The sequence below is a fragment of the Alexandromys fortis genome, unplaced genomic scaffold (genome assembly GCF_014885135.2).
Source record: "Alexandromys fortis isolate MF-2015 unplaced genomic scaffold, M_Fortis_MF-2015_v1.1 scaffold_27, whole genome shotgun sequence".
NCBI classification, from domain to species: domain Eukaryota; kingdom Metazoa; phylum Chordata; class Mammalia; order Rodentia; family Cricetidae; genus Alexandromys; species Alexandromys fortis.
This window is the reverse complement of record NW_026067952.1, coordinates 10495332-10518663: the sequence shown is the minus strand read 5'-3', so window position 1 is coordinate 10518663 and position 23332 is coordinate 10495332. Positions and strand designations below refer to the sequence as shown.

The window sequence follows — 23332 nt, the reverse complement described above, 5'->3', positions numbered from 1 at the left end:
CTCTCTCTCTCTCTCTCTCTCTCTCTCTCTCTCTCTCTCTCTCTCCTCTCTCCTCTCTCTCTCTCTCTCTCTCTCTCTCTCTCTCTCTCTCTCTCTGTCTCTCTCATACACACACGCATGCACACAGCTCTCTCTCTTTCTCTCATATGCACACATGCACGCGTGCACACATACACACATGCACACAGCTCCGAGGTAACAGACACACTGCAGTGCCCAGCTTTTACATGGGAGCTCATGCTCCTCATCTCTGATGACAAGCTCTTCACTGACTCAGCCATGAACTGTAAACCATCTCCCCAGTTCTTTGTCTTGTTTTTGTTGTTTGAAGCAGAGTATCAGGTGTCCCAGCCTGCCTTGAATTTGACACGAAGATGAGAATTACCTTGAACTTCTGATCCTTCTGCCTCCAGCATGGATTAGAACATAAACCACCTTGCCTGATTTTACGCAAAGCTGAGCATCCCAGGGATTCAGAACTTCATGTAGTCTAGGCAAGCAGTCCACCCAGCCCCCGACTGGCTTCTAGAACCCAGTGTCTCTTCACTCAGACCCCAGATAGAGCGCCTTCATTCTCCGAGTTCTCACCACCTCCTTAAGTCTGCCCCACTGAACTGTGGGGTGCTCATTTTCCACAGGAAACTGATCAAGTACTTGGACTCTCAACTGCTCTTGGGGGAAAAGACCATAGTCTCTGGACTGGCAGGACAAGACCTTCTGGATGACTGAGTCCCTGCCTGTCTTTCCAGACCTGTCCAGTCCATCTCCTCAGGTCCCCTCGTTCTCTGGAGTCTACAGACTGGCTCCCCACTTTGCAGGAGTTTCCTAACGTGGCATGTGTTTTCAATGTTTGTTTCCCACCTGCCTACCTGGTGGCTTCCTGTGGCTCCTCCTGGGCCCAGGGGCAGAGAGCCCTCTTTTCCCAACCGTCCAGAACACTCCCCACCCCCAGGCTAGCTGCTGGCCCCATAGCCTTGGGCTTCCACCCATCCCTGAGGACTGCGTTGTCTGTTTACGTATCTGCCACCCCCATGGGATTGGGTGTTCCAGGGACACTGCCTGACTCATCTTGTCCTCATTGTGGCCCAGTTTGGGGCCACTTACGGAGTAGGAGCCCAAATGTTTGTGTTCAGGGCACCGTGTTCTCTGTATTTGCGCCAGAGCCCTGAGGAATTGGATGAGGCTTCACGGGGGCTGGGGTGGCTGTGAGGCACAAATGGATGAGGACAGATAAAAGTGCTCGGTGTGATGGTGTGAAGGGCCCTGACACTCAGCTGTGATCCGCCCGCTGCAGTCTTCCCTGGCTCCTCCCGAACACACGCTTGTCTCCAACAATACTGTAAGGTACGCCCCCACCACACTGTTCTATGAGAACAAGGACCAACATGCCCGGCTCTTGACCACATCTGGCCCAGGGCAGAAGGCTACCAGTTGTTTCTTGAGTGACCTTGGGCCGTAGACAAGCAGCTAAGGGTGTGGCATAGCTTCCGGTTTGAAACCCAGCCAGTGGGTCATGGTTTGGCTCTTTCTAGCAAGGCAACAGTGTGTTTAGTGTATTGTAAACACCCTGGCAATGGGGTCTGAGGTCGAGGTGCCAGCAAGAGGGCAGCCACAACCTATGTGCTGCAGCCCAGTGTGGAGAGTGTGTATCAGGGTATTTCTGTTGCACACAGTCCTCCACTCATGGAAAATGTGCTTCCACGGAAAGTGGGAATTTGATCATAGGGGACACTTCTAACTCTGGGTAGAGTCCTGGGGCTTGAATGTCACTCACCTGAGTTTGCTTCTGCTCAGCTTGCAACCTGAGGCCATACTGCCCTCCCATGCAGAATGGGTGACCAGCAGCCTGCTGATCTGTGAGGAGTAGCAGAGGAAGCAGGGACCTCTGGGATGGTGACACGTGTCAGCATCTGCTCTGACTGCTGACAGGCCTTGCTCTGCAGCTGTGAGAGATGACTGGCGTCCAGATTAGGCGCTCGGAGGGGAGCCTCCCCACCTGGCACCAACTTCCAGAGCCAGCTCAGGGCAACTGCCTCTGCTACTTCGAATCAAGGGTAGTGGTGCTAGGCTTTCATGGCTGCTGGGGGTGGGGCTGGGGCCATAGTCGGTGGGTAAGCCTGGCTCAGGGCAAGGAAGGACAGAGTTTTGAGCTGGGGCTGGCCTCTCGGCCCAGTCCTGGGCTCTGGCCAGCCCATTGCATCCTGAACAAACACAACCAAACCCCACCAGTCACTGAGCCTGGGGATGGCAGCCAAGGCTCGGTGGCACCTCCTCTGGGCAAAACGTGTCACTGCCTGCCAGCTGACTGGTGGGCGTTCACAATTCTTCACAGCCATCCTAGCCACGCCAATTGTGTGCTGAGATTGTCAAGACCTCAGCACAATGAGATATTTTGAGAGAGGGAGAGAGTTCATTTGCATACCTTTTATTATTGCATAGTTATAATGCTACTTTATTATTAGTTATTGTTATTAATTTCTACTCTGCCTATTTCTAAGTGAAGCTTTGTCACAGGTGTGTGACCAGGACAAAGCATAGTGTACACAGAGCTCAGTGCTCTCCGAAGAGTATACTGGAGGGTCTGGGCTTGTCCCCTGGAAGGGAGAGGAGGACAAAGCAGCTACCGTGCTGAGAGGAAGGAATGGGTGTGCAGGGGTTCCTGTGGCTCTCATTTCAGATCTTGGGAAGAGGTACACAGGGTTCGCCTTTTACATTGGAGCACTAAGGTCACCACCCCAAGGTCAGTAGCTACCACACAGGACTAGGATCTAAGCACAGGATGTGTGGCTCTGGAGTTTGTGCTTGAGAAGGTCCCAAGTCTCACTTGGTCCTCCAGGTACCTTTGGAGTCAGCTAGAGTGGACCGTTCCTGGCATCCTGCCCTCTACCTGGCCAAGTTCCACCTCCACCCTGTGCCACGGGTCCCTTCTTACGTCTGTGCCTCCTTTAGCCCTGTGACCTCACAGGCTTCTTTATCACAGTCTAGCTCTTGAGTGAGAATCATGAGACCAAGGATGGGTTCTGTGTCAGTGTTCATATTATCATGTCCAGTGAAGGGTTTAGCTGTCATTGGTTGCCCTGAGGGCGGGCTCTGGGTAGCTGGGGGCAGCTTGTATGAACCTTTAAACTAGGAACAGGTAGCCTTTCGGCTGTGGCAGGAGCCCCACGCCATTCATGTCTTGGGAGGATCCTTTTACAGATGTGGATGTAGGGAGGCAGCAGGGCCACAAGAGTAACAGTGCTTGGAGCGGAGATGGTGGTCCTGCAAGATGGCTCGAGGAGCCGGGATCACTTGAAAGACGTGCAGGAGTCTTCAGGAGAGGGACGGGTTGTTTTATGTAGAAGATGAGAGGTGACGAGAAGGGACAGGCCAGCTCCTAGTCACTTGGTGGTAGCCTAGGAAGGTGACCAGGTTAGAGGGTGGTGGAGGAGGTTAGGGTCTGGGGAAGGTCATCCCAAGCAGGGTTTTATTCACATAGGGTGTGAGATGGCCACAAGGTGGCCCATAGTTGTCCTAGGACCTCTGAGGGGCAAGGTGGGCTGGAGAGAAATGTCAGGCGCCTGAGAGGGAGGCAGGGGATACACGGAGCTCATCAGTGGGTCAGTGAACTTACTAACTGGTACCTTTGTTGGTCAGCTCCAGTGCCAGCTGCTGTGTCTGTGACCCAGGGAATGAATGGACAGAACTCTGACTTGGGATGAGGGTGGCACATCTCATGGGAGGTCCTGTGTGGTAACGACACTGCAGAGAATGGCCAGTCACAAGCTTGGGCGCTAAGAATTTTCCGTGGAATGGTCAGGGAGAAGCAGCATCTTGTATTCCCCTGAGCCTCACAGCTGCTGCCTGAGGGGCGACTTCAAACCACCTCCACCTTAGATATCAGCAATGGGGCACAGAGAAGTTAAGAAATTTGCCAAGAAGACTGGGCAGGCCACACCTTTAAGCCCAATATTAGGGGCGCAGAGGCAAGCAGATCTTTTCTCGTTCAAGGCCAACCTGTTCCACGAGGGAAGTTCCAGGCCAATCAGAGTTCCACAATGAGACCTTGTGTCAAAACAAAACACAATTTTGAAGAAGCTTGCCCAGGGTCAACTCATCTTTATAACTGAGAGGCTGGAGTTTTACACTGAGCCTCTGATCTTTGGTTAAAAATGATCTCTGTGGGGCTCTACTGCCTGCAGTGTGCATGGAGGCCTGGCTCGCTCACTCACTCAAGCAGTCAGTGCCAGAAGGGTTATGAAGGAAGTGAGAGAATAAGACTTGAGGGGTCTGGGCCACCAGTGTGCTGGGAAAAGGGAGAGCACAGGCAAAGGCCCTGAGGCAGGTGCACGCCTGGTGTGTCTACAGAAGAGCGTGAAGGTCAGCGGCTCTGGATCGGGGAACAAGTGGGGAGGGAAGGCTGGAAAGGAGCTGATAGGGCTGCCTGTGGTGATTGAAGGGTTGTCAGTTTTTACTTGAGGTGAAGGGACGCCCCGGAGGTTTTAGAGCTGAGGAGGGGTAAGATCTGACTCGAATTCCAACCTGGCAGCTCTGGCTTCTGTGCTGGGAGCCAAAAGTAAAAAAAATGAGGAGCCCAAAGCCAACACGCATAACCCAGGCAGGAGCTGGGGTTACTCGGTGCATGGCAGTGGCTGAAGGGCAGGTATGTCCCCTGCAGCATCACAGCCTGAACGTGGGAAGGAAGAGATGTCAAGAGTGACACCAGAACTTGGGCATTGGTTGCTGGAAAGACGGGATTTTGGGGAGACAGGGTTCTGTGCGAGAAATGCGTCATGAAGAACTTCTCACCTCTGTTATTCCTGCTAATCCCTGGCTCCCTCCAGGTGTCGGAACTGACACTTAAATGGCCGCCTCAGGATCACATGGTTAAGAAGGGAATGGAGCCACACCCTAGAACCAAGTGTGCACTCTAGGCTTTGTAATTCTGGTTTAGTATTTCAATTAGCAAGGGCCTACCAGGTGTCAAGTGCCATGCTGAGTGCTGGTGCCAGCGGGTGAAGTGAGCTTGCTTCACTCTGGTGGCATCCCAGTCTGAAGGAGCAGCAGCACCCATGATGCTAGACATGGAGCCTAGGGATGGTGTGTTCAGCAATGGAAAGGAACATCCCAAGAGGTCCTGGGGCCAGCGGGAGCCCAACCTGTCAGACGTCTGGTGGCTTCCGAGAAGCACACAGACCTCTGGGATAGAGGGCTTCTAGGAAGCACATTTGTGGGTTTTCCCGGTGGAAACCCAAGGAGGCCACAGGCTCTCAAATTATGGATGACCACCAAATTCTGGGCTTTTTGTTTGTTTGTTTGTCTGTTTGGTTTTTTTCCCAAAGGATTGAGTGGTTTTAACAGCTACTGAGCTGTAACTCACGTGCCATATTTCACTAATTGAAAGTGCCCCATTAGATGGCTTTTAGCTCATACATAGAGCTGTGTCTCCATCGCCATAATCCATTTCAGAACCTCTCCATTGCCCTAGAAAGTGCTTCTTCCTCTCAGCTCATCCTCGCCACGGCTCTCGGCAGCCAAGACCAGAATTCTGCTTTCTGTTTCTACAAAGCCAAAGTCACCTGTAGCAGCCTACATCAGTGGCCCTGGGTAGTGTGACACCTTTTGTATGGAACTGTTTTTTTTTTTATCTTCGCCTCTATGTAGATCATCCAAGACTTAAACAGTGTCCTGGACAGCAGGGGCCTAGGGCCCGTTACCCATCATAGAGAAGGGGAAATGGGGGAACTTTCAGCCTTCCCTCAGCAGACAAACTTGGGAGCTCCAAGGGAGTTTAGAGACCTCCAGGTCATGGTGGTCCTCTGCTGTTACCTCTGCCTTCAGCTGTAATGCTGGGTGAATCTGGCTCCAAGTGATAACTTGGGGGAATGGCTTCTTCCCCAGCTGTGGCACTGAGTGTGCCGTGGATTTTCACACCCCACAATGCACCGGGAGGTCTTTCATTGCCTACTTCTGAGCTTTCCTCCTCTCATTGAGAATGTTCTTGAGTCCCACATCTCCTTTCTAGCTTCCCAAACCCTTGCCAGTCCTGCCTGGTTTTTCTTGGCTGGGAATGTTCTTCCTTAGGGAGATGGGCTTCGTTGTCCTAGAACCAGAAGTCTGAGTCAGAGAGTGCCGTCCTGGCCTCATTGGTGACCAGTCTGTGCTCCTTAGCAAAGGAGTGTCAGGGCTCTGAGGAGGTTGGGAGACACCCCCTCAGGACGCTCCCATCTACCCTGCCATGCTGTGTGCCTCAGTTTCTTCTTTTGAAAAGGAGGAAGTGAAGTCAGTTGGACATGAGACAGTGTGGGAACTGATTGTGGGAGGTGCCATTTCTGGGCAGACCCTGGGGAGAGCTTGAGAGGGTGGGTACTCTTGGGCCTGCGGTTCGGCAGATAATGAATATCCCAACGTCAGCTGCCCTTTCCTGTTTCTTCCCGTGATGTGTCCTGTGTCTTCTCCCAGGACTTGGTGGAGGGACTGAGTCCAAACCCCAGTCTAGCTGCTCAGATCTGGCCCTCATGCCAATGTTGCCTTGGTCTCTCAGTCTCAGTTTTGTGACCTGTAGGATGGGAGAGCAGAGGGCAGAGGGGCATCATCTGAGGCCTCAGGGTCAGCTAGCTGCCTCCTGGGTAGGTGTGCAGTGGAATTTCCCATTAAAACACACCCGGGTAAAGAGTGCTTAGGGGAACAGACGCCTGCTCAGGCAAGCGGGGTGGAGATGCCTGGCATCCCCCCCCCATCTCACAGGGAGGCACTCAGGCTGCTGGAACAGGAGAATAGCACCTCCCAGGGTCTTTCCCAAGGAGGTACCTTGTGCCAGCATCCTGCCTGCATTATCTTCTGAGACCTCCCAGCATCTCTCAGAAGAGTACTCTTAACAAGAAGAGAAACTGAGGCTCAGAAAGAGAAAACCACCTGTACATTGTCCCCTCAATGAGTGAGGGACCAAACAGATTTGAACTCACAGTAGGTGACTTTGGACCCTATCCTAACTTCCCTCGTGAGGTAGGAGAGCGGGGAGGGGCAAGAGGGAGGAGCAAGCTGAGGACGGACTTGGGAATGTAGCTTCCCCACTGCTGGCTGCTGCCGGGGTTCTGTGGGCGGTGGGAAAGGCATTGTAAATATGCATGACATGCAAATCTACCTCTAAAAACAACGTGGGCCTCCCATGAGCTGGGGTGCCAGGGTTCTCTGGAAAATACAGTGTTACACAAACACTTGGGTTTCTATGACAACTGTGCTGACTTGCCCCTTCCCAAGGGCTGGTCTGAAGGTGTCAAGGTGCAACACTCATTTCTGGCTGCTAATCAGTATTTCTCCTGTGTCCCGCAGGCACTGGTGCCGCCCTCTGCCTGGAGCCCTGTAGTCCCCCTGTGTGACCAGGGTCCAACTCATGCCTCTGATGGAGTGCTGGAGGGATGTGTGTGGCAGTCCTCAGGCCCACACCCACTTCTGAGGTGGCATCTGCAGCATACTTGCCAGCTACCCTTTTTCCTGTGCACGTAGATCCCTGGTCGGTAAGTACAGCCACAGTCCTGGGCACCTCACCCACCATGGTGCTTGCCACTGTTGGGAAATGCCCAGCCCTCCCACTGCCAGCACCCACGAGCTGGCAGAGGGACCTCCACAAGAGCATCCCTGTCTGGGCACAATTTACAGTTTAACCAGCTGGGTGTATCCGTCCTCCTGACAACTCTGGAGGTGGGCAAGGTAAGGATACCCATTTCCCAGGGCACTGCCTCAGTGAGGGAGAGCCTTGCTGGGGATGGACAGCAAGCTCCACACATTTCACGTGCCGTACCCCTGGGTGCAGCTGCTCAGCACAGGTTCAGGAGGGGAAGGGGAGCAGGGAGCCTCGCTGCAGACCATTGCTTGACAAAGAGGCACTCCTCCTGCTCCAGCTCCACCTGCCTAAACTCACAGTGAGGTGCTGGGTCCAGCCCTGTCTCTGACTGTCCCTCCCCACCCACACTGTCTTCACCAAGCCTGGTTCCTCTGTCCTCCTTCTCACAGAGCAGGGACAGCCACCTCAGCCCCACATGATGCTAACCACAGTATAACCTGGCTCATTTCTCTCCTTGTGTTTGAACACCTTCCCCTGACTCCCAACCCTACTTTTGCCAGAATTCTGTTGGCATAAGTCCAGTTCACAAGTGAGGGAACCCAAGGATCCCCAGCCACCATTCTGCCTACAGTACGGGACCCTGGATTGAAGTGGCCTCAGCTTCCCAGGGGCTAGGATCAAGGAAGGGAGTGAGGGAAGTGGGAACCCCTGATGATCTTTCTCACCAGACTTCAGCATGACCCAGGAACCCATCAATCTTCTGGAGTCCCAGAAAGCTGCTCCAGTGGCCCCTCCTCACGGTCCCAGACCTTGTGCTTCCAACTCTCCCATCTGCCAGCAGCTGCCAGCTTTCTTGATGAGATGGTTATGAGAAGGGGAAAGACTGGTAAATATGCATAATATGCAAATATGGAGGATAATATAAAAACCCGTGAAGTTCAGTGTCAATAATGGATATAGAGTGTCGCTGAGAACCAGACGCTGCACATTTGTGCGGTGCCAGCCTTATTGCTAATAACTGTGAAAGGGGCCCCATTAATTAGTGCCCCCACCCCAGCTCGGTTCCCCCGGCCTGGGCCTGGTCTGTTGTATCAACCAGAGACAGCTGTTGCATTTGGCTGAGAAGCTGTCATCACAGAAGTGTTGAGGACATTGTGGTCTGAGAGCAGACAGTGCTGTGGCAAACGTGCTGGGTTTGCCCAAGGCCGGCCGGGTCTCCCTGAGGACAGTGTGTGTTGCGGGGTAGGACCAGCCTGTGAGGCAATGGGTATTTCTTGAGCACTTACTAGGTGCCTGGCATTGTGGTGAATGCCTGGCACTCTTTGGCATCTCCGCTCAACTCCCCATCAGCTCACAGAGGCCTTAGCTCTGATGAGCGCTGCTCCGAGGCCTCCTCCTAGGGCAGATTCTGGAGGTACAGCTGCCATTGCTCACAGTCCCCCTTGTGTGTGGCCCAGTGACGGAGAAGGGATTCCTTGGCACTCGGAGGGAGCAGCCGTCAGCATCACGTGGAAAGATGGAGGCCGGGGTGGCGCGAGGGAGGTGTTACTGCTGCGATTTTGCTAACAAGCTGGTTATTTAAGGAACTGGGAAGCCATCAGGGAACCGCTGTGCCTGGGCAGAGGCGGCTGAGAGGACAAGGTCCCCAGGGAATCGAGGTCAGGGAACCAGCCACACACCGATCAATGGATTGATTGAGTCTTGTCCACTTACTGACAGGAGTAACAGTACCATGGAAGTCTGGGAAGAGATCCACTGTCTGTGTCAAAGCAGATCTGTGAGCTGGAGGGCGTGAGGGGCTTGGAGGGCAGCAGAGCTCTGACCGTGGGCCTGGGGGTGGCAGAGCCTTGGCCGGCGGTCATTTACCACACTCAACCTTTTGCGCGTCTTCCTTGTGGTAGTGTGTGTCACAGTGACGTGCCAAAAAAGCCTGCAAGCTTAGCGATAATGCCTGTCATCTAGTGACACTTAAGTCCCAGGCTCCTTGCTAAGATTTCCCTCTGTTTTTAAAATATGTTATTTATATATGTATGTATTGTTTTAATTATTTATTTTGAGACATGGTTTTTCTATGTGATCCTGACTGACCTGGAACTCACTGTATAGATCAGGCTGGCGTCAAACTCATAGAGATCCACCTGCCTCTGCCTTCCAGTGTCTGGGATTACAGACAGGTACCATCACACCTGGTTTATTTATTTAATCTTGCTGTGATGGAATCCAGGACCTGGTACCTGCTAGCTCCATCACCAAGCTACACCTCTGACTAAAACTGAACTGTTTTATCTTAGGAGATCTGCGCAGATTCTCTCATTTTATCTATTGTAAGAAAGGGGCATAAGGAAGCTTCCAAGGGAAAGCTACTTGGCATATACCCAGGGCTAGACAGGTGACTTGGGCCTCTAGAGCAAGGACGAGGAGTCAGAAGCTACCCCCGAGGGTCGGGGGCCTCTGTGTGTCTCTGCAGTGTTTGTATCTCTTGCATGTTTGAGGTTTGGGCAGCTAGGCAGGTATCTTATGGTCATGGGCAACTGGGAGACGAGGACCCTGACAAGGGCCAATGAAGGGCATTTGGTCATTTAACAAATGCTCCAGATAGGAGCAAAACATCCTCAGGGATAGCTGGGAAGGGGCTGAGGAAGAGTCAAGTTCACTTTAGGTAAAAAGAGGTCATTCCGAGGAGGCAGGCTCAGACCCATTCTCTAAACTCATTGCCTGCAGGCTACTGTGTACTGAATCTATTACTTGGTCGAGCTCAGAACAACCCTGTAGAAATAGCATTGTTGCCCTGCTGGGCAGACGAAGAGTCTGAAGCCTTGAGAGAAGCGACTAGCTTGAGATGCTGAGGGCTGTGCTGGTGAGTGACTGAGCCACCCACTCCTGGGAACTCTGTATGGAAGCAAGCTGGACCCAGTGCTGAGGACCCTTGAAGAGTTTGAGCTGCATGTAGCTAGAATCACACTCAAAGGCCGGGCAATAGGTCCAGCTGTGTCTGGGGACAGTCCTAGAACATGGCATGCAGAAGACTCTCCAAGGCCTGAAGCTGGCAGCCCACTCTTGCCGGCTGTCTTGGCACCAGCTGCAGACACACCCGTACATTCCAAGGAGGTTTACTGAGAACAGTTGCAGTCACCAGTACCCCCTCCCAGAGCACACCTGTGTGGATTGCGTTGGGGTGGGCTACTCAGTCTAGGGGTTGTAACCCACCCCGCAATCAAGTTACTCCAGGGTCTCGGAGGGGCGCTACCTGGAAGGCAATGAGCTAAGACAGAAGAAGGAGGCCAAGCAAATTTGTCAAAGCCTCCCTTTATTAGGGACGGGTTACAGTTTATATATGGTAAGGAATGGGGGGCAGGGTACAGGATCTCGCAGGCCGCGTGGTTCCGGTCATGTAGCTCGGTTACTTTCGGATGGTTAGGCCAGAAGTCACAAGTTGCCACACCTGGGTCCCTGGATAGCTGGAATGTGAGGCGGGTTCCGCTAAGATTAACAGTTAATTGGGTGAGGGGTTCTCTGCAGACCCCCTAGGGTGATGGTTCCTGTAATGATTGGGGGGAAATGGCTCCTGACACACCTGGGCTTGGGGATGGCTTGGTGTTACCGCAGCCACCCACATAAGTAGAGTGAGAGGGGACAGGACCGGTGCAGTGGAGTAGATTAACCATGCAGGGCCACACTGTGACATGGGACTGCCTTACAGGACACAGCTCAGCCTTGCTGGGGCGCCCTGGGTAGTGTTGGTGGTAGCCGGGCAATTGGGAACAAGCCACTTGTCCATCACCAGGGGACTAGTTAAATCTGCCTGCTGCAGCTGTACGGTGGCGCCTGCTGCAGCGGTTAGAAATGGGGCCGGATCTAAATTTACTGTTGCAGAAAGAACTTCATAGTGTGTGATGGAGCTTTTTTTTTTTTTAAAGAGGTTATAAGCCAGCGTGGGTAACATGAGGCCATTTTCATCAGGCTTGCTCATTTCTAGAAGCTGTTCCCGTGCTTCCCCTGGTGCATGTGGGCCTGAGGGATTGGTAAATCAGATCGGGCTGTGCCGCATTTCTATTCCTTCTTGGCTGTATGACCTTGGGCGAGTCACCTGCCTTCTGTGGCAAAGAAGGAGAGCATCAGAGAGTGTTGAGATCCAGACAGGGTGGTATCGCAGGTGTTCACTGCCGTGGCCGCTGTGTACCCGTCACACCTGCCAGCCTCTTCCTGGGTCACAGACATGAGGCCCAAGGAGGACAGCATAGCTCTGTGCACAGGGCCAGCCAAAGCCCAGATCAGCAACACCCCCACCCCAAACCTTGTCCACTCCCCTTGACCTACTAACTTGCCTCACCAGTGAATACTGTCCCCAAAGAGGCTGCTGTTAGAGACATGTTGGCCCTGGAGCTGCCACTAAACCTGTCTGGGAAGACAGGCAGTGCCTTCTAGATGCCCAAAACCTTAAATCTCAAGCAGAGAAACTCCAGCTCAGGAAGGCAAACTTTTAAGAGGTGCGGGCTCTCTGTCATGAGATCCAACACATGCAAGCATAAGCATTTATTTCACAAGCACCCTCAGCCCCACCACACCTCCTTGATGGTGGTGATAAATTAGAAACTACCCAATTACCTGTCTGTGAGAGATGGTTAAACAAATTCCGTCCAGCAGCCGACAGCATTCTCTGTACTGTGGAGACAGCACTGTAGATCTCTCCTTGTTGACATGGAAACATGTCCGAGGCACATTGTCGAGGGAAAAATAGATTAAAAAAACAAGCAGGTGGGTACGGTGGGTAAGCATGGGGGCTGTCAGGATGGCTAAGTGAGTGAAGGCATTCTCCAGCAACCCTGACCACCTGAGTTCAGACCTCCACACTGCACACACTCACACAGACACACACACACACACACACACGAAACTCACCCACACAAGTAAATAAATGTAGTTTTTTTTAAAAAATGATACATTGATCTCTGAGTTTGAGGTCAGCCTGATCTACATAGTGAGTTCCAGGACAGCCAGAGCTACATAGTGAGGCACTGTTCTGAAGAAAAACAATAAAAATGATACATTGTTGCAGGATCCCTGGATTTCAAGTCTTTTCTGAGGGCTAGGGCCAAGGTGGGAGGAACAGGGTACCTACTTAGATAGCCACTGATTTTTTCCCCATTCTTATAGAAAAATGTATGTATTCAATCTCCCAATCAGAGACATGTCTGGATCTGGAAGGAGTCATCAAACCATTCATAGTGATGTTCTCTAAGGTGGAGTGAGGGTGGGCTCTAATTTTGTTTTTACTCATTTCATCAGGATCTTTTTAGTACAAGTGACAGAAAACCCCTCCACCTTGTGACCAGGGTAGAGATGGGGGATTGTAACTGTGAAATTCAGGCTCTGCTGGATCCAGGGGCTCTGTCACCAGGACTTGACTGTTCAGCAGTGGCTCCTCTCTGTTTCTCCAGCTATCACAGAGATGTCTGTCTGGAGGAGTCAGTGCGAATTCTTCTCAGGCAGTTCAACCTTAATTCCCAGAACCAAGTCATGACGTGGATTGGTCAGCTTCTGAGATGTGCCCACCCCTCAACCAGTTACTGTTGTTAGGGGTGCTAGGTGCTCTGATTGGCCAGCTAGACCAATGCACTGCCCCCTTAGACTGATGCTCACCTTAGACTGTTACCTGTGGTTACATGTTTCTCCGTTTATAATATCTGAATTCCCCAAGGTAATGTGACTTTTTTGTTGATTCACGTTTTTTTGAAGTAGGGTCTCACTGTGTAGACCAGGCTGCTGATGCTTCTGCTGCTTCTGCTTCTGCTGCTGCTTCTGCTTCTTCTTCTTCTTCTTCTTCTTCTTCTTCTTCTTCTTCTTCTTCTTCTTCTTCTTCTTCTTCCTCTTCCTCCTTCTCCTTCTCTTCCTCCTTCATTTATTTATTATTCATTCATTCATTCATTTTGAGGTAGGGTCTCTTTACATAGACAGGATGTATTAGAACTCTTCCTGTGTACTAGACTGGCCTCGAACTCTTGGAGATCCAACTGACTTGTTCTCCCATGTGCTGGGATTAAAGTCTGTGCCACCATGGTCAGCACCTGTCTCAGCTTCTTAAGTGTTGGGATTACAGGTGTGCACTACTGCTCCTAGCCTAATGTGTGATTTTTGTAATAATCAGAAGAAAGAAGGGCAGCCTCCCCTAGGGTCCTGAGTCAGACCTCAGTGTCAGAGCCCATTAGGGCAGCCTTGCACTGTGAGTCAGAATGTGGGGACCTTTGAGGCTCCAGTGTCATTCAGGAGATGCCTCCCTCAAAAGGGAGCAGTCCTGGCCTCTAGGGTCAGCAGGTTTGGAGGAAGAGAAGGGAGCCCACAGAAGATGTATGTAGAATCGGGAGGAATTAAGAGAATGTTCACAGAGGGCAGAGGAAACACAAGGGCCAGCCTAGAAGCAAGGAAGGTTTCCTAGAAGAGGTCAAGGCGCCAACAGTGAGGGAAGATCATAGCCACATGCCAGAAATCCAGGGTCATGCGTGGGTGCACAACCTTCAAATAAGAAGCTTCAGGCCCAGACCACAGCGGCCTTGAATGACAGAGTAGGTGTTTGCGTTTCATGCTGGAGAGACCATAGTGCCCCTCAGAAGGATAGTGTGGGAGAGGGGTGTGCCAGTCTGCAGGAATTGGGTCAACCACCCATGTGGAAAAGTAGACCAGGGACCTAAAGGCCTGTCAAGGAAGCCTGTATTTATCACTCTCAGAACCTGTCTCCCAGGATACTAAGCAACTGTTTGCATACCTTCAGAGATGGGTAGCTCACTCCATGGTTCCTCCACTATGGGCCAGAAAACTATGTCATTGGACTAAGTCCCCAATCTTGACAAGACCCGGGACACTGAGGGCTGGCCCCTGAAAGTCTGGCCAGAGGGAGAGGTGGCGGCCTGCACTTTCAGGTCAAGGCTTCAAGTTAATGGGACCTGGGTGTCCGCAGACTCTGTTAGGAATCTGAAGGAAGGACAGAAAGAGAATCACAAAGCTGAGCTCTGCCGAGAGTTCACAGACCTCCTAGCTGAGAGCTTGGCTGGAGAGCAGGAGGGAAACAGGAACCAGAGACATTGGCTGAGATTGGAGCTCTGGCCTCAGTAAGGCTTGGGCTTCCCTCTTCCTCACCATGGTCAAGGCAGAGGTAGGTGAGGGAGCTGACGGGATCTCAAACGGGCAAGCACGTGAGGGCATGGTGGGAGGCAGGAAGGGAAAGTCGGAGGCCTCCGGGAGCCTGGGTGCCTGTCTCTGTTGAGAGATGGAAGGTTCTGCTCTGGGTCTGACAGGGAAGGAGACACTAACTTGGGTCAGGAAAACCTTTAGGAGATAAAGAGGTTCTTCGCAGATGGAGTAAGTAGGGTGGTAGGGAGCTCCCTATCCCTGGAGATATTTGAGTAGTGGCCGAACGGCAACCTGGAAGAATCAGTAGGGTACTATGACCGTACTAAGGACGTGGGAGGTCCTTACCAGCCTAGGTTCCGTGTGCTTGCTCTGAACCTCAGTTTCCTCATCTGCGACAGAGGGTTAGCAGCAGTTCCTCTCAGAGTTGGTTGTAAAGTTCGAATGAGACCATTTAAGTCCCGTGCACGTGGCCAGTGCTCTGTGAACAGTGACTCATTGTTGTGGCTGGCAGAAGGAGCCTTAGGGTCCCTGCCGGGCACTCCTGCTCACCGCCCCTCAGGACCCACTTTCTGCCTGGTCGATGCTGCTGTCTCCGTCTCCAGCTCCCCCTCCCTGGGAGGTGGTAGGGATTCCAGACCCTTCTGGGCCCCTTTTAGCTCCACTTGAGCGAGAGTTGGCAGGTTGGGGCGTCGGGCGCCATCCGCCTCCCATATGCTTCCTGCTATTTAGGGGAAAACTCTCCTCGCATTCCTCCAACCACACGGGCTGACATTTCCAGACAGACGCTGGAACCAGCTCTTTGGGGGATTGGCAGATAAATTTGGCCCAGGCTGTTGGGAAAATCTTCAGCCTTGCTGGGGAATTGGAGCCCCAAGCTTGACGGTTTCTGTTCACTCTGAGACTTCTGGGCCTCTTGTCCTCTGTGGGGCTGCAGATTAGGGTAAAGTCTGCCCAGCCCAGCCTCCTCCCGGGAGAGCACCTAGAGGGCCAGGAGGCTGTGTCTTCCACCCTCTCCTCAGAGGCAGCAGGAGGGCAGGCAGTAAGAGGCCCCTCTGTCACATACCACAGACCACCTGGGTGTGGCTCAGCTCAACTTGGCAGGTGGCAGTCTTGGGACTAGAGAAATCAGAGCTCTAGATACTTCCCGTCTGTGCCATCTTCCAAAGTGGCACCACTTCTCTGAGCTTCCTTTAATTCATCTGTAAAATGAGGCAATGGTAGGACTTTCTGGTGAAGAGCCATGGGAAGGTGCTTGGCACATGCTGCATGCCGAGTGCTCCATAAATATGGTTCTTTGTCATTACCGTCATTGTAGACAGTGACTCAGGAGAGACCAGCAGCTTCCCTTGTTCCCTGCAGCTGTGGCTGTGTAGGAAGTCCTAAGGGGGTTCACACTTAGATAGGTGACCCAGCTGCAGCAATGCAGGCATAAGAACAGATGAAGGGGCCACGTGACCACACCATGCATGTGTACACATGCAAACGAGCATGCACGCGTGCGCACGCACACACACCACCTAGTGTCTCATTTCACCTTGTTGAGTCTGGGACACCCAGCACTTGGTTCTGCCAGGAGGAATGGAAGAGAAAGGCTAGGCCTACCTGGAGGCCTAGTCTAGAGAGACCCAGTGGCAGTCACAGTAGGAAGCTCTGAGGAAGTGTGAGTAGTACTGGCTGGCTGGAGTAGAAAGCGGGTAGTGGGAAGGTGTAGGCAGCTCGTCTGAGCTTCATTCAGCGCCTCCCAGTGGAGCGCCATGCTGGGCCTCCTGCCAGACACTGGTGGGAAGATGGGCAGGCCTCCTGCCCTCAGGAAGCTCTACATATGATCCATCAGCAAATAATGCCACCCCAAGCTGCCTGCATGGAACAGGGTCTCATAGGAATGGCAGTCTCCTGGTGGTGGGCACCCACTTGAGGCAAGGTGTCAAGGGTGTCTCTGTATCCTGGTGATTGGGTTAGGGCCAAAGGACAAAGACAGAGTCACAAGAGTAAAAGAGGGAGAAACAGGAGCCCAACTCTGGTGGCCTTGAGTACTAGGCCTGCCAGAAAGTCACTCTGGCAGCAGTTGAGGCTCCGCCAAGATGCTGTCTACAGGAGAGCCGAGGACCTGCGAAGAAGCTGTGTCATTGGTTAGTAGTGGACTGTGGACCGGAGATGAGGGAGCAGGCACTGCATGGGTCAGAGTCTGAGTAGAAGCCTGGCACCTGCTGGTAGTCTTTGGAAGGAGGAGCCCTCTGCACGTGGTCAGGAAGGAGTAAGGCATGAGGCATGCAAAGGAGAGAGCAGGGGAACTTAGAGCCTGAACACAATCAGACTCAGGAAGGCTTAGAGGAGAGGCGTCTACATTGCCAGGACCACAGGCAGTGGTGGCAGCAGCCAGATAGCTCCTGGGCACAGGCTTCACAGACTGAGTGGCCAGTGACAAATGTTTTTGCTTTGAGGGGAAAAATCATGTGACCTCTGAACTTTGCCTTCTCTGATACTGAATCCCTTGGGAACTGCATTTGGTTATATGTAACAGAAGAAAAACAGGATTTGTATAAAGACCCAGGAGATTGTAATAAGAATCCAGATGGAGCCAGGTATATTATAGGCATACACCTATAATACCAGCACTTTGGAGGTGAAGGCTGAACCATTGTGAATTTGAGGCCAGCTTGGGTTGTGTAACAAGGTGAAGGCCATTCTAAACTATGCAGGAAGACGCTGTGTCCAAACAACAGCAACAACAGGCTCAAAGGCTAGAAATTCAACAGAGCCCTCACTCTGGGCCAAGTTTGATTCCCCAGAACTACAGAATGCCAGAAGAGATTGGGAAGAATGGAAGGAAGGAAACGGGAGAAAAGACAGAACGAAAGGGACTATCTACTAGGCAAACCAGGGCCAATGCAGCAATTCAAAGGTCCAGGCCTCTGCCTTGCTTGAATTGTGTCTTTCGTTCTCATGGCTACAAAGTGGCTGTTCCATTTCTGTGTTGGATGTCTGAATCCTAGGCAGAAAAAAAATGTCTCTCTGAGACTTTTCTTTTTGAGCCTATGATTCTTAGCAGAAAGCAATAGACTTCCTGGAAGCCCCTCCCAGGAGGACTTGTGCCCACATCTTTTTTTTTCCAGATTTGACTGTGTGGCCATCCTACCTGCAAGGGAAGCTAATGACATGGATATTTTAACTGGGTGCTTCTGTTAGGCAGAGGGGAAAATGGCTAGCAGAAAGGCTGGCAAAGCATCAGTCACTCTGAAGTGCTCCTCAGGCTGCCTTCAAGACCCCCTGAGGTACTAATGTTCACAGACCCTAGGCACCCGGGACAGGCGACCTCTGAGCAGCCAGTCATCTACACTCACCCGTGCGTGCCTCCACCCCCTCTGCGGAGTTTCTGACAGTGCCCACAGCCCGCGACAGGACACCTTTAGTGCTCACAGTGAGCGGGGAGACAGGTGAGGTAACTGGTAGATGAGCCCCATTTCCACCACACCGTATAAAGGTCTGGGCGTTCATTGGAGGATGATAGCAAGATTGAGGCTTTCTGGGCCACAGGCTAAGTGTTTGCCTTCGATGCCAGAAAGGTGTTCAGGGCAAGGATAACTAACGGTCATGAAATGTCTAAGGGGCCAGAGACGGCCTCAGTGGTGTGACCACAGCAGCGCTGGGGACTCAGAAGGGCTTTTTCAGTGCCTTAAGGAATAGAGCAAGACGCCCAGTGAGGCCAGATGTGTACAAAGAGGGGATGGCGGAAACCTCTGTTGTCTTAGGGATGTGGGTCCTCAGTCAGGTACCCTTGAGGGCCTTTCTGAGCTGCCTCCTCCATCTGAGAAACTTCAATGGGCAGATAGCAGCCTGGGAACCAGACAGATTAGCCAATGCCTGACATTCCAACACCTTGGGATGGAGGCAAGGAGTGGTCAAGAGTTCAAGACCAGCCTCAGATATATGGCCAGTTTAAGAGGCCTGGGCTACATGGGACCCCAAAGCTAATAAAAGGCAGAACAAAAACAAAACAAGAACCAGGATGGGGCTGGTCATAGTGGTGCAGGCCTTTAATCCAAGCCTTAGGAAGGCAGGAACTGGTGGATCTTTTGAGTTCGAGACCAGCCTGGTCTACAGAGAGAATTCAAGGACTGCCAGGGCTGTTACACAGAGAAACTCTGTCCTGAAAAAACAAAACACGGGCTGGGGAGAAAGGCTTTTGGAAAGAGAATTGGGAAGTCCTTTGAGTATTTCCAAACTGTGGGGGTTAGTAACCAGCTTGGGGTGGGGGGAGATCAAGGTAGTTTGGGGTTACTAGATTTTGTCTTTTTGACCTCAGCCCTGGGCTCTGAGGATGCTCCACACCCCCTGCCTTGTCCTTGGTGCTGACAGCCCAGGGCGTTGTCCGTGGTCCTGAAAAGGGGATTTGGCCTGTCCTAGAATAAGGGTGCTGTCCGTGGTTCTGTCTTGGGGACTTGTGAAGAATCCTGTCTAGATTCCGAGGACCCAACTGTGCGGGCAGCCCTTTGAGCACGGCACTGCGCGATCCTGAGACTCATCCGAGGTTGGATGGTGCTCTCGTCTCCATCTTCATGAGCCCTGCAGGAGTTTGTTACGTAACTTGCCTCTCACTTCTAAACATCAGCCTGCAGGGGAGGGCTAGTGTTTAATCTCCTTTCAGAGGTGAAAGGACTTCTAGCTTGAAAAACCAGAGGGACCCATGGACCATGTCTCTAGCCTCAGTTGCCCTGACTGTACTAGGGAAGTTGCTGGTAGAGTCTCAGGGAGCAAGGGTAGAACTTTGTAAATGGCACTTGCATGGGTGACATTGGTCTTAAACATAGAAGACCGATACTGTTTCACAGGGATGGCTTGGGGGTGGGTGTCTCATGGCATCTCCCAAAAGCTGTGACGTGGGGGGAGGTGTCAGGCTGGAAGATTGCATGGGAAAGGATCCCTGTGTCCTGAACCCCTCCTGTGTACTGGATCCTGTGCCGGGTGCGTGGTCACTCAGGGCCCTCTTCCTTACAGCCACCCTAGTGCAGAGTGCCTAGTTTCCTTTCTCAGACACAGAAGCAGAGGCCAGGGGTTTTGCCAGGTTACTTACCTAAAAACTCTTGGGAAGACCTTGAGACAGAAAGCGACAAACTTAGACATCAAGACCAAAATGGACCCTGGATGTAACCCAGTCCAGCTGGAAGGAGGGGTGTGACCTGCTAGGCTTGGTTTGGGTCTCCTGTCACCTATTTCCCCGGCAGCACTCCCTCCTCTCAATGTCTAAGCTCTAGGGAGATAAGAAATTAATATTGTCACAGACTAGGTGTCAACGAGCCTATGGCTCCAATCCTGGATCTGCCTCAACTGTTCGGCCGGCACTCTGTGGGCACATTTCCTTACCTCCAGCAGAAGCATAGAGTTGTCTGTAGCATCCACTGTGGTTTAGGACAGGAAAAGATGGTGGATGGGGAAGAGACAGCAGGAAGGAACCACTCCCTAAGGTGGTCCAGTCAGCATTAGAAGCAGACAAAGGCCCCAAACCCCAGACAGAATAGTAGCTGTAGCCTGGAAGGCACTTGGCATCCTTAGCTAACAGGCATTGCTTTGAGGAGGCTGACCTGAGCCATGGAGCCAAGTGTCCCTGTGGGGACTGGTGGCTGAGCCAGCTTTGGCTGCCCTGCCTCCTCAGCTCCCCCAATGGCTCTAAGCTTAATAAGCCCTGCAGGCTGCTGTCAGGCCTAATTAGGCTGTCCTTGGCCATCCTGTCTCCAGGGTCCTGTTGTGGCCATCTGAGGCCCTGGACATGACCGTGGCTGGTGCCCTTGGCAGCCATTTGGGTGTCTTGAGTGGAAGTAGCTGCCTGCTCTCACGCGTGGCTTAGATCTGACTCCCTGACTTAGCTCCTGGACCCCAAGGTATGTCTGTCCCCTCCTCCAACACCCCACTGTGGCCCCAAAGCCTAGTGCTATAGCAAGCGGGGAGGGAAGGGGGGGCGATGACAGAGAGTGGGTGGGGGTGAAGGGTGAGGGGTTCAGCTTCCCCGCTGAGACTGAGGTTGCTTATGGGACCAAAGCGCCTCACCCGTGCTCCTCTGAGAGCCTTCAGTAGCTGTGTGGTCAGCAGGACTGTCCAGGGAATGGGTGTGGCTGGTGGTCCAATGGGGGAGGTTTAGTGTGGGACTGGACTCATGGTGTAGTGTATGCTTTGGCATGCTGTCCGTGCCAGAGGTAGAACCTGAGGCCTTGACCGCATTCTCAGCAGCACAGACCAGCAGAAGGAAGTGGGGAGGAGATTGAAGAAGGTGGGAGACGCGGGTATTCTGTGTGGAAGTCTCTCGAGCCCAGACTTGGCAGCTCTTAGACGCATCGATCATGATCGGTTCGTTATCTTTGCGTTTCACTCTGCTGTTCACGCACTTCCCATCCACCCGAGGGCAGCCGAAGTCAAGGCTCGTCCGCTGAGCAGCACTCCTGGCTCCTTACACCCTTCACTCATCCTTCTGGTGGGCACTCGGACTCCGCCGTGACCACGCTTCCCGCCAGCCTCCTTGGGAATGCGCGCTTGGGAATGGCTTTGGGCGGAGGAAATTCTGTGTTCGTAAACACTGCCAAATTGCCCCACGAGGTAATTACGCCACTTTGCACTCCTGTGAGTGATATATCCGAGTTCCCACATCCTCTCAGCTCCTCGCCATCAGTTGATTTAACACTCTTTAATTTTGCCAATCTGTTGGGAGAAAAATACCTCCTTTTTATTCACATCGCCAACTATTAGAGAAGTCAAACTCCTCATTAGGTGTTGAGTGGCCCTCAGACTGCTGCAAAATGCCTGCTCATGCACTTTGCCTGCTCTTGTTTTTGGTGGTTTTGGTTTTTAATGGGTCACTTCACTTTTTCCTATTAATCTGGGAAAGAAGTCCGAATGAATGGATGTGAGTCTCAGCGTTTGTCACAGGCATTCCCGCTCCCCCCACCCCCGAACGTCACTTGTCACTGAACTTTGTGGGGTCTTCATTCAGAAGTGTGACATAGTGGTGTTGTGACACGGAGCTCCTCCCCTTAGTTGACTTCTCTGCATCTTGTTAAAGAGGCCTTCCCACCCGAGGTCACTTTGTGTCCCTTTCCAATAACTCCAAGCTTCTGCTTCCTGTTTATTTTCATGTCATTGTCCTTGGGATCTGGGTTGTTTTGTTGTCTGCTTTATTTTGGTATTGTGAGAGAGAAGCGTGTAGCCCAGGCTGGCCTCAACTCTCTGTGTAGTTGAGGATGACCTCGGACTCTCCGCCCTCCTGCTTCACCTCCCAGTGCTGGGATTACAAGCATGCACCTCCACGCCCAGTTTATTCCATGCTGGAGACAGTGTTCAGGGCTGGACGCATGCTAGACAAGGTCTGTGCCAACAGAGCTGCATCTCCGGCCCCGTATTTAGATCTGTCTTCTGTCGCTGCATGTGGTGTGAAATGGGATTTGGCTTTGTTTTCCTTGGGCCGGCCTGTGGTCCCAGCGGCGCTTACCGACTACTCGGTTCCTTGTGCTCACGTGGAGTAGCGTGTCTGTTGTACACTCAAGTGCCGCATGTTTACGGATGGATCGATGGGGATGCTGCTGTCTCACTGAGCTCTTGGTCTAATCCAGTCCAGTGTGTAATTGCTAAATCTCACTGTTTCTTCAAACAGGACACACTGGCATTTGAGGCAGAGTCATTCTACATGCTTATCACAGGCTCCTGACCCTCCCTGAACCCATCCATTGTGTTCCATGGTAGTAGCAACTCTTGCAGGCATTTCCAGGGCTGCAAAGGCGGCAGCTCGCCTTGAGTAAGGACCACCACAGTGCTGCCCATTGTAGTTTGGTGTCCTCCAGGCTGAGTCCCCTTTCCTACCTGATCCTCCTATCCTGTGTTCTGTCCATTTGCCCTAAACAGGGTTGGAAGCTTCAGCATGGCGCTGTCAGGCACCTCTGAGGCCGACAGCTCACCCACCCTGGGAGGAAGTGCTGGGCTTATCCTGAGTGGATGTCAGCCTTGGTGTGACTCCCTTCCTCCTGAATCTGAAAGCCCACAGAGTACCAGGCCTTCCTCCTTGAAGTGTCCTTCATTGCTGTCAGGAGCAGACACGTTCCTCACATATTCCCTTTCCTCTCTAGACTTTCAGACTCAACAATCCCAACTTCCTCTGCTGTCCATCAAAGTCTTGGCTGCTAGGGCGGCAAGCGTGGCATGTTTGAGCTGGAGTCGAACACACTGACTTCACATTCTTGTTCTCCTTATCAGCTGTATGACTCTGGGGAGGCTGACTCGCGTCTCTGTGCTCCTTGGTTTGGTGGCTATGCTAGACCTACAGACGATAAGGAGCGCGATGCAGGTGGTGAACTGAGCCTGCTCCATGTTAAGTGCTCTCTGTAACTTGGCGGTTGCCATTTTAGCGGTGAGCAGTTTGTCCCTTTTCGTCCTCTCTTTTTAGAAGTTCCATTGTTTAAATTAGAAAAACAAATAAGAGCTCAGGAAAAGAGTAAATTATGGCAGAAGTTTGATAAACCAAGGTTATTCTTTGCTAAAGGTAAACTGTGAATTTGACTCTGCACTTACCAGTAAACAAAGAAAATGGGAAACACGGATGATGTGGCATACATAATACTTGGTGCCCTTGAGAGGAAGCAAGGCAACTAATTGTTTAGGTTGTGCAGACTGGCTGTGTCCTTGGAG

The 23332-nt window shown here is 52.3% G+C and overlaps 1 protein-coding gene across 1 annotated transcript in view; it reads left to right on the top strand.

The window, feature by feature from the left end:
• The window catches only part of Dlgap4 (DLG associated protein 4), a 147260-nt gene that overhangs the window by 44452 nt on the left and 79476 nt on the right, over positions 1-23332 (top strand). The window contains exon 2 of the mRNA XM_050150807.1: positions 7312-7496. The gene's annotated coding sequence lies outside the window, so the exon portion shown is untranslated. The remainder of the gene's footprint in view (positions 1-7311; positions 7497-23332) is intronic.